At 45.1% G+C, this 12636-nt stretch overlaps 1 long non-coding RNA gene across 1 annotated transcript; it reads right to left on the reverse strand.

The window, feature by feature from the left end:
- Positions 1–3180: 3180 nt before the first annotated feature.
- On the reverse strand, positions 3181–3981 carry LOC141025371 (uncharacterized). Its single transcript, XR_012186849.1, has 2 exons — positions 3667–3981; positions 3181–3587 (listed from the first exon to the last, which is right to left on the reverse strand). It is a non-coding gene; the product is annotated as an uncharacterized lncRNA (long non-coding RNA).
- Between the last annotated feature and the right edge of the window lie 8655 nt (positions 3982–12636).

Genomic DNA, 12636 nt, shown 5'->3' on the forward strand with positions numbered 1-12636 from the left:
TTAGATCAACTAGAGCTAGGTGTCGCACGGAGGCCGAGAAATATGGTGATAGCGTGACTGCGTGAGGTGGGCTTGTACATAGTATGATGTAGGCACAGGGCTTGCCGTGTTTCCTACTCCTCCGGTCTAAATGTGGAGAAGATTTGGTCGAGTTCTTCCTCCTTTTGCCGACACGTGGGACATCCAGCATCCAGGTCATGTCATGCAAGAAAATGGAGTGGTAGTTGAAGCCACGTGATGTGCATCTTGGGTTAAACTGTAAATAGAATCTTACTACTCTTGAGTAACTCCAAAAGCGGCCATCGAAGATCTTTATTATATTTGTTTTTCATCACCAGCACGTCCAGGTGAAAGATGTGCAGGTTCAGTGGGTCCTCTGATAACCCACGAGTATAGGGGATCGCAACAGTATTCGAGGGTAGAGTATTCAACCCAAATTTATCGATTCGACACAAGGGGAGCCAAAGAATATTCTCAAGTATTAGCAGTTGAGTTGTCAATTCAACCACACCTGGAAAACTTAATATCTGCAGCAAAGTATTTAGTAGCAAAGTAGTATGGAAGTAACGGTAAGAGTATCAAAAGTAACAGTAGCAGTTTTTGTAGCAATTGTAACAGTGGTAACGGAAAAGTAACTAAGCAAAGATCAATATGTGAAAAGCTCGTAGGCATTGGATCAGTGATGGATAATTATGTCGGATGCGATTCCTCATGGAACAGTTATAACATAGGGTGACACAGAACTAGCTCCAGTTCATCAATGTAATGTAGGCATGTATTCCGAAGCTAATTTTTTTTAAATAATACATTTTTTTAAAAAAATTACAGAAATAATACGCAAAAAAAAGATTTTTCAAAAATAATACACCATCGGCCTACTGCAGGCCGACAGAAGCCAGTCGGCCCACAGCAGGCCGACTGGAGGCCCATCAGTTTGCTGCTGGCCGATTGGGCTGTCGGCCAGCAGATTCAAGCCCAGTCGGCCTGCAGTTGGCCGACAGGGCCCAGTCGGCCTGCAGTACACCGATAGGCCTGTAGTGGGCCGACTATGCTCAGTTGGCCTGCTGTGGGCCGACTGGTGCATGCCTATTTTTAATAATACACGCGAATATTTTTTAAAAGAATATATTTTAACACGTTATGAATACATGGTAACATTTCTTCAAATACATTTTTAATGGACATACCATTTTTTTAAACCACACAACATTTTTTAAAATGCTTTTCTGAAATTTTCACAAACTTTTTTTAGAAACACGCGAATATTTTCTTAAAATGTCATGATCCATCTAAACATTTGTTAACCCACGTGATATGTGAGTATATTGATTGTAATATCATCTTATATTATGGGATGAAGGGAGTACCATTTTCTAGAATGTCATGGATATTTTTCGGAAACACGAGAATATTTCCAGCAAAGGTGACGTACATTCATTTAGTGGCACGAACCATTTCTTATCATATTTTCCAAAAAAATTGCATGCATGTTTTGAAAGGCGGGAACCTTTTTCCATTGTGATGAACATTTGTTTTGAAAGTTATCGACATTTCCAAACTGCGCTTTTCCCGCCACCCATTTCCCGCCACCCATTTCCCGCCATCCATTTCCCGCCATCCATTTCCCGCCACCCATTTCTCGCCAAACAATTTCCCGCCACCCGTTTCCCGCCACCCGTTTCCCGCCACCCGTTTCCCTCCTCCCATTTCCCGCCAACCTTTCCCGCCATACCGCAGTCGTTCTTTCCCGCCATTTTCTCGTCTCTATCTATAAAACCCCCTTCAGACGGAGCTGGATAAGCATTGCAGTGTAGTGTAGTTGAGATGTCCCATTATCCTTTCGATCGTAGTTTTCACCCTGGGATGAGCAGGACTCTTCTGAGGCTAGCTACCGATTTCAGGATGGATAATAGGATAGTTCCATGGGACGAACTCACCGGTAGTGACACCATAATGAATGAGTTGGCTCACCAATTACGTAGTTCTGGGTGGCCTGAAAGGACCTATGAGGAGGTACGTAAAGAACTTCTTAGGTTGCATGACAGGTGGAAGAAGGTAGTGGTGCCGAAGAGTGAAACTTTCAGAAGGATTGCAGCAAATAATCCATGTTTATGGACTGAGGAGAGCGAGGACGAAGATGATATCTTCATGCTGCCGCTTTCGGGTTCTGCATCGTCGAAGGGCAAGAGTTCTTCATCATCGAAGGGCAAGGTTTCTGCATCGTCGAAGGGCAAGAGTTCTTCAGGGCCATCTGAATGCTTCCTGCTGACGTAGTACACAAAATCGTCTTCCTTCAACCCTTGCTTCAACATGAATTTAGTCTTCAACCAATCAAAAGTGAGGTCCACTTCACTAACTTGCACAACACTTGGAGACAAGCCTTGGACATGAAAAATAGGGCTAAGCACCCACTGAGTACTCTCAGCCATCTGCAACACACAAATCGCATTGAGTACGTACCCTACCCCTTAATATCCCCACTAACAAATATTAGACATGTCTATATATTACGAAGCTATATATTACAGAATATTAACGGAGCAACTAATACAATTCACCCTCCTACAATTATATTACGAATATTTGCCGTAGCAACTACAAATATTGACAGATTAATTAGTTGACATCTAAATATATTAACAAAAACTAACGGAGCACGTACGAAAAATAAAATGTGGGCTTAAATATATCCTTGAAGCGTGCGTGCGAAGGATGAAGGACGAACGGCGGCCACCAAACTGCCGGTGCTCCGGCTCGAACGAAGAACGACGAACAACAGCTTCACCTCCACCACAGTGCTCCAATTTACCACCAGCACACTGCAATGCTTATGCAGCTCCGTCTGAAGGGGGTTTTATAGGTAGAGAGGAGAAAATGGCGGGAAAGAACGGCTGCGATATGGCGGGAAAGGGTTGGCGGGAAACGGGTGGCGGGAAACGGGTGGCGGGAAACGGGTGGCGGGAAACGGGTGGAGGGAAACGGGTGGCGGGAAACGGGTGGCGGGAAACGGGTGGCGGGAAAAAGTTGGCGCGAACATATGACGGTGATGACTTCATGTAGTTTTTATGCTGTATGTTGTGAGTTCAGTTACGTACCATTTAATTTAGATGTAGTTCTATCTATTTGCTTGCAATGTCTCATTGTATGAATATTATGTTCTATCTACATATGATCTTGTAGTTCCGATAACAGAGTACTAAAATAGAGTAGGCATATGTCTCGTACATAAGTACATAGTCATTTGTCTCATACATAGAATAGACATAAGTCTTACACAGAAATAGATGGTAATGTCTCTACTGATACAGATACATAGAAGCGTCAGTGACGACGTCTGGCCTGGCAGGGAGGCGGATCTGGAATCGGGGACCATCCCAACCTGTCGGGTGCCCTAACGTGACGAGGAGGAATCTCAGACTCTCCCTGGTCATGCTGTGTATCCTGTGTGGGGCCTGGTGGAGGAGTCGAAAACATGTTCATCCACTAGGTGTGCTGCGACATCTGAGCCTGTATGTTGTCCTCGGGATGTTGATCACTCCCCCACGTATCATGTGATGCCGACATAGACGCCTGATATCCATAGGCCCCTACGCGATGGAACGGTTCATCATGAAGAATGAGGTCGCGTCAATTAATATTGAAAACAGTAAATATGAAGACACATACCTGCTGGGTGTGACGTCTGCTCTGGCTGAAACACGAAACTGGACGAGGGACCCTGCTGCTGTGGCTGTGGAGAAAACACGAAGCTCGACGAGGGACCGTGTTGCTGTGGCTGTGGAGAAAACACGAAGCTCGACGTGGGACCATAGTGCTGCGGGTGCCATGTAGAACTGCCAGGTTGGTCAGGACGGGGTGGCCTGGTTGTCGGCTGCTGTGCTAGGCGTGGACGTGGTTGATGTCGTTGCATGGAGTGACGCGGCTGCTCCTGCTCGTGCTGAACAACATCGGTTCTCCGGGTGCACGTGATAGCCTCGTACACAGTCCGTATCTTACTCTGAATTCTTTCCAAGAAAAACACCGTGAAAACGTTCTGTAAGAGCTCGCTCCCAACCAGCCGGTGCGTCCAATGGTCCTACGGCATGACCTGCCAATGGTAGTCCGAGCAAAAGTGACACATCCTCCAGAGTAGGAGCCATCTCTCCCCATCTGAAGTGAAACGTATGGGTCTCTGGCCTCCAACGGTCCACTAAGCAGCTCAGCAAAGACCCATCGATGGCGACGCGTTTCTCACCCGGGATAGACTCAACCAGACGCGCGAAAGGTAAAAGGCCGGCCCATTTCAACCTTCATCAGAGAACTTTTCAGTTACTGTCTCCCATTTCAACCATTAATATGCATGTCAGTGTGCAAATTAATAAAGCACGTACCGCTGAAGCCATCCTGAGTGTATCTTCCAGTTTTCCTTAGGAGTGCGAGTGACGAGAGGCTCAAGCTTGCGCTCATACCATATCGCACCACGATGACCCTTATCAATGTCCCCAATCAGCAACCACAATCCCGACATTCCCGCACTTACAAAATTCAGAACAAAGTGCCACACTTAATAAAAATTCATAACATAGTGCCACACTTAATAAAAATTCATAACATAGTGCCACACTTAATAAAAATTCATAACATAGTGCCACACTTAATAAAAATTCAGAACATAGTGGCACACTTAATAAAAATTCATAACATAGTGCCACACTTAATAAAAATTCAGAACATAGTGGCACACTTAATAAAAATTCATAACATAGTGGCACACTTAATAAAAATTCATAACATAGTGGCACTCTTAATAAAAATTCAGAACATAGTGTCACACTTAATAAAAATTCAGAACATAGTGCCACACTTAATACAAATTTCAGAACATAGTGCCACACTTAATACAAATTTCAGAACATAGTGCCACAGCACACTTAATATAAATTCAGAACAAACTAGTGCTAGCTTAGCTTCTTCCTCTCGCCCTTACTCCTCTACTACCTCTACCTCCTCTTCTTCCCCGGTTGCCTCGTCCACGCCCAGTGACGAAAGTGGGACAATTAGTGTCCCTATGGCCAAATTCATTGCATAGAATGCATTGCTTAGTCGGACCTCCTGCTTCAGATTCATCCATATCATTTCGGATGCGCTGACACTGCCGTCTGCCTCTACTTGTACGCATATGCTCTGGGTTTGGAATGTAACGCCTATCGGCGGGGTTGACGCTGTTGAAATTACCCATTGATCGAAAACCCATCAGCTCACCTGTCCAGGTATTGAGGACAACCTCTTTCAGAAAATATGGAGACACAAACGATATTGCGTCCATTCCAAGCTGCCCGCAAGCAGCAAGTACATGTGAGCAAGGTAGGTGAAGCAATTTCGGTTTATTGCATGTGCACTCACACGTTGGCCAGGCTTCATTGCCAATTTTCACCTCATGCGTCCTCAACTCATTTGCACATCCGAATTTGTTGTTGGCTAAGCGGACCTCAAACCTTCTTTCTTGATTACCGATGGCGACTACAGTGTGTGACCTAGCTTTTTGCATCTTGTTGTCCATGTACTTCGTGACTCTTTCACAGTACCGTGTATTTGGGTTGTTCAAGATATGCTGCTCTGCTATTTGACGTCTGTCTCTGAAATACTTGACGGTGCCATAGAAAATACCCTCAACGATGGCTGTAAGTGGCAATGCCCGGTTTCCTCTGAGGACAAAGTTGTATGTTTCCGCGAGGTTCGTTGTCATGACACCGTACCTTGCTCCATGTGTGTCATGTAGCAAAGACCACCTCTCCAGAGGCTCATGCTCTATCCACTGCTCGAAGGTTTTAATCGACCTCCCGAGCCTTCTCCTAGTACCAGGTGGGTCAAAGCCTGGCAGGTCACATAGCCCAACAGCCTCCTCCTCCACGGCCGCTGTTCCTGTTGCCAACTGTGCAGCTACTGCTTCAACATGTGCCCTCACCGCTGCATCTCTTGCAGCTTTCCTGTCCCTCACGTGTCTCTGCGTGCACACATTAAGTCTGTCGCGTATCAAATTGTACTTCCATAACTGGTTCTGCTTGCAGAGTTTTTTGAACAGATTCATCAGGTTCTTATTTCTAAACTGCGAGAAGAAATTAGCCCCGAGATGGCGCATGCACCAACGGCTCTGCAAGTCCTGCCATGGAACTTGTTCCTCAGGGCCTGGGTTTGTCAGTGTCCTTATCGCACTGAGTATACCTGCATGCCTGTCATGAAGGATGCACACATTCGGCTTCTCCTTGACAACTGAAATTTTCAACTGCCTGAAGAACCATGTCCAACTTTCAATGTTCTCACTCTCCACAAAAGCAAATGCCAGTGGGACGACTTGATTTTGGCCGTCTTGACCTATGGCTGTCAGTATCTGACCCTTGTACTTGCCTGTGAGAAAAGTACCATCAACACATATCACCGGTCGGCAATGCCTGAAAGCTTCGATGCATACACCGAAAGAGAAGAAGAGACGATGCAAAACCCTCACAGTTGGGAACTCTGGCATGAACATGTCTTGGATATCGATATAGGTGCCTGGATTCCGCTGCTGCAGGGTGTGGAGGAGGTGGACAACAGAGTCATATGCATCAAAATAAGAACCAAATCTCCTCTCAAGCGCTGCATGCTTAGCCCTCCAAGCCTTGCCATAAGAAATTCTGTACTTCAACCTGGCGAACACTTTTGTCTGCACTGCCTTCACTTCCATAGCTTTGCCTTGCACTATCTCATCGTAAAACAGTTGAGCAATAAGCGTGGATGAAAGGTTGGCATGATCTTGAGGGATGCAGGGAATAAGACAAGTGTGATTAACTAAGTCACTTATCACCCAACTTGTGCCATACTTAGGGAGAAAGCCGTGCACCCTTGCGGGACAATCTGCATTCTTGCATACCATTGTGAGGAATTTCTGACTGGACACCTCAGCTTTGAAAACCCTTTGCGTGGACATTGCCCAATTAATTATTGCATCCTTCAGGGCTTGCTTGTTCGGATACATAGCACCCGTCTCAATATTGTTCTGGTGATATTGCCAGGCTGAATCATGTCCATCATTCACGGTCATTGCAGATGATAAGTCATGATTCCACCATGCAGGATTCGGGACCTCCTCTGCATTTTCTTCTTGATCTGACTCGTCAGAATCATCGGCCTGACCCCTTTCAACATCGGTGTCTTCTTCTTCCATCTGGTTCTGCATGTGCCCATCTACCTCGTCAGCGTCCACCTCGCCATTGTAATCACCATCGGCATTTGCTCCTTCTACCTGACTACTCTGCCCTGGTTCATAACCATAAGCATTTCCTCCTTCTACCTGATTGCTCTGTCCTTGGTCGTAACCATAAGCATTTCCTCCTTCTACATGACTGCTCTGTCCTTCGTAGCCACCCTCCCCTTCATGTGCAGTGACCTCCTTCACGACGGGAAGCACTAAAGCAACAGGATTGCATCCCCTTCGTTCACAACCTTGTAACCACCACACCCAATCGGAGTCTCCCTCTATTGGCCTCAAATAAAAGTAAATTTTTGAACTTGACCGTGTCCACAATGCATGAACACCGACGGTGTGTGTTTCAGTATCAAGACCTAAACTTGCCGCAATCCATTCTTTCAACTGACTAACAGACCATGTTTGTGGTGCGCTGATTGCAACCTCTATGTGAGTAAATTCACTCAGATCTGCTCCCAACTCATTTGTTTGGACAGTACCAGGACCATAGTAAAATCTCAACTTCACTACATCGGACATCTCGACTAACCTATTTTTTTCAACATATAAATACAAGTATTAGACATGTCTATATATATATATTACCAGGACCATAGTAAATAATATAATAAATAGGCCCATGTTTACTAATAATAAATAGGCCTCAAATAATAATAATAATATAACCGACAAATATGATAATTCAGTTTATTTGAATTATATGGCCATGTTGATGTATTTTTTATTTTAATCTATGTTAAAATAATTTAGAAAAAGGCATGCGTCTTATTTCTACGATCATGTAAAATTCTTCCTTGCTAAGAAGTTTTTTGTTAAACTACAGCGTGGGCGTTTAAAAAAAAGTGTGGCATTGCTTGTTATGGGTTAAACTTTACAAAATACGCATAATAAAGGTTAGCGGGTAATCCGCTTCATATTCGCATCGGGTACGGACTGAAACGTTTTTTAACATGTAGTTCTACTTTTCCTATTTTTGCTTGCTTATTAAATTTTTATTATGTTTCCAACTCTTCAAATAAAAACTTCTTATTCGTTTTTTAACATCGTTTTTTAACATCGTTTTTTAACATCGTTTTTTAACATGTAATATTATTCGTTTTGCTATGCACATGCCGACCCCAACTCTTCAAACTCTATTTTTTAACATCGTTTTTTAAATTTTTATTATGTTTCCAACTCTATTTTTTAACATCGTTTTTTAACATGTAATATTATTCGTTTTGCTATGCACATGCCGACCCCAACTCTTCAAAAAAAACTTGTCTCTTCTTTCCAACTTTTTATTCATGTTTCCAACTTCTTATCCCGCACCTGTGTACGTGTCAAGTATTAAGCAACAACTTATTATCCCACTAACAACTAATACAATTCACACACCTACAACTATATTACGAATAATCGCACACAAATTTATTTTCACATCGAACGAAGCGTGCGTGCGAACGAACAATATTTCCGTATACTACCGGGCCAAAAAACAATATTCGCACACAAATATTTACGTATACTACCGCGGCAAATAACAATATTTACGTACAATCCCGGAGCACCTACGAAAAATAAAATGAGGGCTAAAATATACCCTTGAAGCGTGCGTGTGAACGAAGAACGAAGAACGAAGAACCACGAACGACGAACGACGAACGATGAACGACGAACGACGAACGACGAACGATGAACGACGAACGACGAACGACCTCCACCACCACCACCACCTCCACCACCTCCAGCACCACCACCACCTCACCACCCCAACTGCCCCAACGACGAACACTGCCCCAACTTCACCACCACCACCTCCACCAAAATGCTCACCACGACCACCACGAGCTACCCCGTCAGTAGATCGACACCTCTTTTCGCTGCCCTAAATGAGTTGAACCCATTCACGGTGCCAAAATCGCGAAAATGTAGCTCATTTAGGTGTACAAATGTGTGCCATTTTTCTGTAGAGAGAGGAGGAGGAAGAACATAGCAGAATGAGCCACGGGAGAAGAATAATGGAGGAAGGAGAGGATATGGGCGGGCAGGGAGAAGAAAGAATGCAGGAAAGAGAGAAGGAGAGGATAAGGGCGGGCTGGCCAGCGCGCGTCAGGTCGGCCGCACCCTGTCGGCCACCAGGTGGCCGATCGGCGGGCGGGACGCCGACAGGGGCGCACCACGCCGACAGGCCGCTGCCTCCCCCCTCGCGACGTGGCACGACCAACCAACGGCCGCCGCGTGGCTGCCCGGCCTGCAGTCGGCCTCCTGATAGCCGATCGGCCTGCTGTGGGCCGACTGGGCTCAGTCGGCCTGCAGTGGGCCGACGGTGTCTTATTCTTGCAAATTCTTTTTTCTGCGTATTATTTATGTAATTTTAAAAAAAATTGTATTATTTAAAAAAAATTAGCTATTCCGAATATAGTCATACGTGCTTATGGAAAAGAACTTGCATGACATCTTTTGTCCTACCCTCCCGTGGCAGCGGGGTCCTATTGGAAACTAAGGGATATTAAGGCCTCCTTTTAATAGAGTACCGGACCAAAGAATTAACACTTAGTGAATACATGAACTCCTCAAACTACGGTCATCACCGGGAGTGGTCCCGATTATTGTCACTTCGGGGTTACCGGATCATAACACATAATAGGTGACTATTGACTTGCAAGGTAGGATCAAGAACTCACATATATTCATGAAAGCATAATAGGTTCAGATCTGAAATCATGGCATTCGGGCCCTACTGACAAGCATACCAAAGTCATAGCTACATCAATCTCAGAACATAATTGATACTAGGGATCAAACCCTAACAAAACTAACTCAATTACATGATAAATCTCATCCAACCCATCACCGTCCAGCAAGCCTACGATGGAATTACTCACGCACGGTGGTGAGCATCATGAAATTGGTGATGGAGGATGGTTGATGATGATGACGGCGATGGATTCCCCTCTCCGGAGCCCCGAACGGACTCCAGATCAGCCCTCCCGAGAGAGATTAGGGCTTGGCGGCGGCTCCGTATTGTAAAACATGATGAATCCTTCTCTCTGATTTTTTTCTCCCCGAACGTGAATATATAGAGTTGGACATGACGTCGGTGGAGCCTCAGGGGGCCCAGGAGGCAGGGGGCGCGCCCTCCACCCTCGTGGACAGGGTGTGGTCCCCTTGGTGTTGATTCTTTCGCCAGTATTTTTATTAATTCAAAAAATATTCTCCGTGAAGTTTCAGGTCATTTATTTCTGCACAAAAATAACACCATGGCAATTCTGCTGAAAACATCGTCAGTCTGGGTTAGTTCCATTTAAATCATGCAAGTTAGAGTCCAAAACAAGGGCAAAAGTGTTTGGAAAAGTAGATATGTTGGAGACGTATCATCCTCTTGCGTTTTCACTGACATGTGGGACCACATGTGAGCAAAGAGACAATGGGCTCCGCGCGTCTGCTGGCTGGCTGAGAAGAGATATAGAGGAGGGCTGAGCACGGACTCCAGGAAATTTATTCTACGTAACCAGCACCTCGATATAGGCTCGATATAGTGGGGTGGCATGGGCCATAACTAGCATTCAAGTCTAGCAGTACGGCACACACCACCCACACGAGTCCCATCCGACACCAATTTTCTTGGAGTCCGTGCTACAGACATCTCTTCTCCCTGTGAGAGAGTTGGCACCGCTGTGCACATAGACCCACATGTATAAACAAATCAATCAAACCAACTACACCAGCCTCTCACTCTCCCAAACAAGTGTTTTTTATTGCCTCAGTCCTCTCTCTCCCACGCAAGTGTTTTTTCATTGCGTGAATTAATTTGGCACCAGAGCAAAGTAGGTGATCCAGATTGGGGCACCAGGTGAGCAATGGAGGGGCATCGATGCCAAATGCATCACAAGTGAATTTGGCACGTGTTTTGGCCTACATAGTGGAGGGCCATTATAGCCCACTTTTGTACTACCTCGTATTTAGTGTAAAATTTTGACCATAGATTTACCTAAGATGCCAAGATGGCGGATTCGGGCATATTGTTGTTCTACTTTGTAAGGTCCTCGAGAATAATCAATAAAATGGCCGCATGCATCTCCTAGATGCAGAGGCCGGGGGTCATCCTCCTTATCTAAAAAAAATTAGATTTTCCTAAGAAAATGCCAATGCATGTCACCAAAAATTATACCATTTGAAATTATGTTCAAATGTGAATCCAACGATATAATTTTTAGTGGCATGCATTAACATTTTGTCAGTTAAATATATGGTCAAATTCTGATACTACAAAATAGGAAGAGTAAACCAGGACGGAGGTAGTACTTGCTCTTAGCGTAACCATAGAGTTACTAGTCTAAGTTACTTTCCACTATGACTAGCCTAGGCTACTATAGTAGTACAACAAAAAAACGATGCAGGTGATCACGTAAAAGAGAAAAAATACTAAAAACATTTCTTTCGGTGCAGTGCGTAGATGCAGTTTTGAACACTACACTTGCCATCGTAATTTGGGAAAATTACGAAAAAATTGAGGTACGTTGTGATTACCGTTTACTAATAGGAAAGAAGTTTCACCTCGATGAGTAGCCTCTCCGTGCACGGAAAGCATGTAAGGAATCCAACAACTTGATCCAGATTGGGGCCGATAGATTTTATTACCAAGATCTTCACTGTGCGCATAGACTGGGTGAAGCTTGTGGGAGTCATTTTCTGGAAGACGGTCGTAAATACATCAAGAAGAAATTTAAAAATGTGAATTTCAAGAAGACGGAGAAGAAGATGAGTGCTGTACCTGAATGATTACGGATCCAATAAAGAGTTCGGAGAATTTGGCAGATGAGTACACCAACGTTGTCAATTTCGGCGCGTCAATGACCCTGATTTTTGTTGGACCTTCTAGATCAGATACAAGCAATCTCTCAAGGAAAGGCGCATTCTCAATGACCATAACGTGGAACAGCTGGAGTGATCTCTTCCCAATTGATGTCTTGTTGCGGGGCCAACAAGACACATAAATCCATCGGAGATTCGTCGAGGCGATGTGGAGGCTAATGAACCCGTGGATCTGCTCAAGACGAAGGTACTCAAGTGCAGTACAGCTATAGAGCAGGTGCTCCATAGCCTGCTTCAAGATGCCAACGTCGAAGAGGTCGAGCTGCTTGAGTTGAGGGAGAAGAAGGGCGGGCGCGGCATTAATCTGGGGAAGATAGCAGGAGCTGAAGCTGGCGCGGCACAGTGTTGGCGTGAGGCGGAGCACGGACGGCGGCAGAGAGCGACATCGTCCAGCTTCAAAGCTGAGCTCCTCGAGCTCATCTAGGGCGGGGCATAAGAACCACTCGTTGAACTTGGCTTGGACCTTGCAGTTGGTATTGAACATGCGGATGTCAAGGCGTCTGGCTGGCCCAGGGTGCGATGAAAGGATCTTGGAGACTGGGGCCATGCGTTTG

Source organism: Aegilops tauschii, chromosome 6 (genome assembly GCF_002575655.3).
Source record: "Aegilops tauschii subsp. strangulata cultivar AL8/78 chromosome 6, Aet v6.0, whole genome shotgun sequence".
NCBI classification, from domain to species: domain Eukaryota; kingdom Viridiplantae; phylum Streptophyta; class Magnoliopsida; order Poales; family Poaceae; genus Aegilops; species Aegilops tauschii.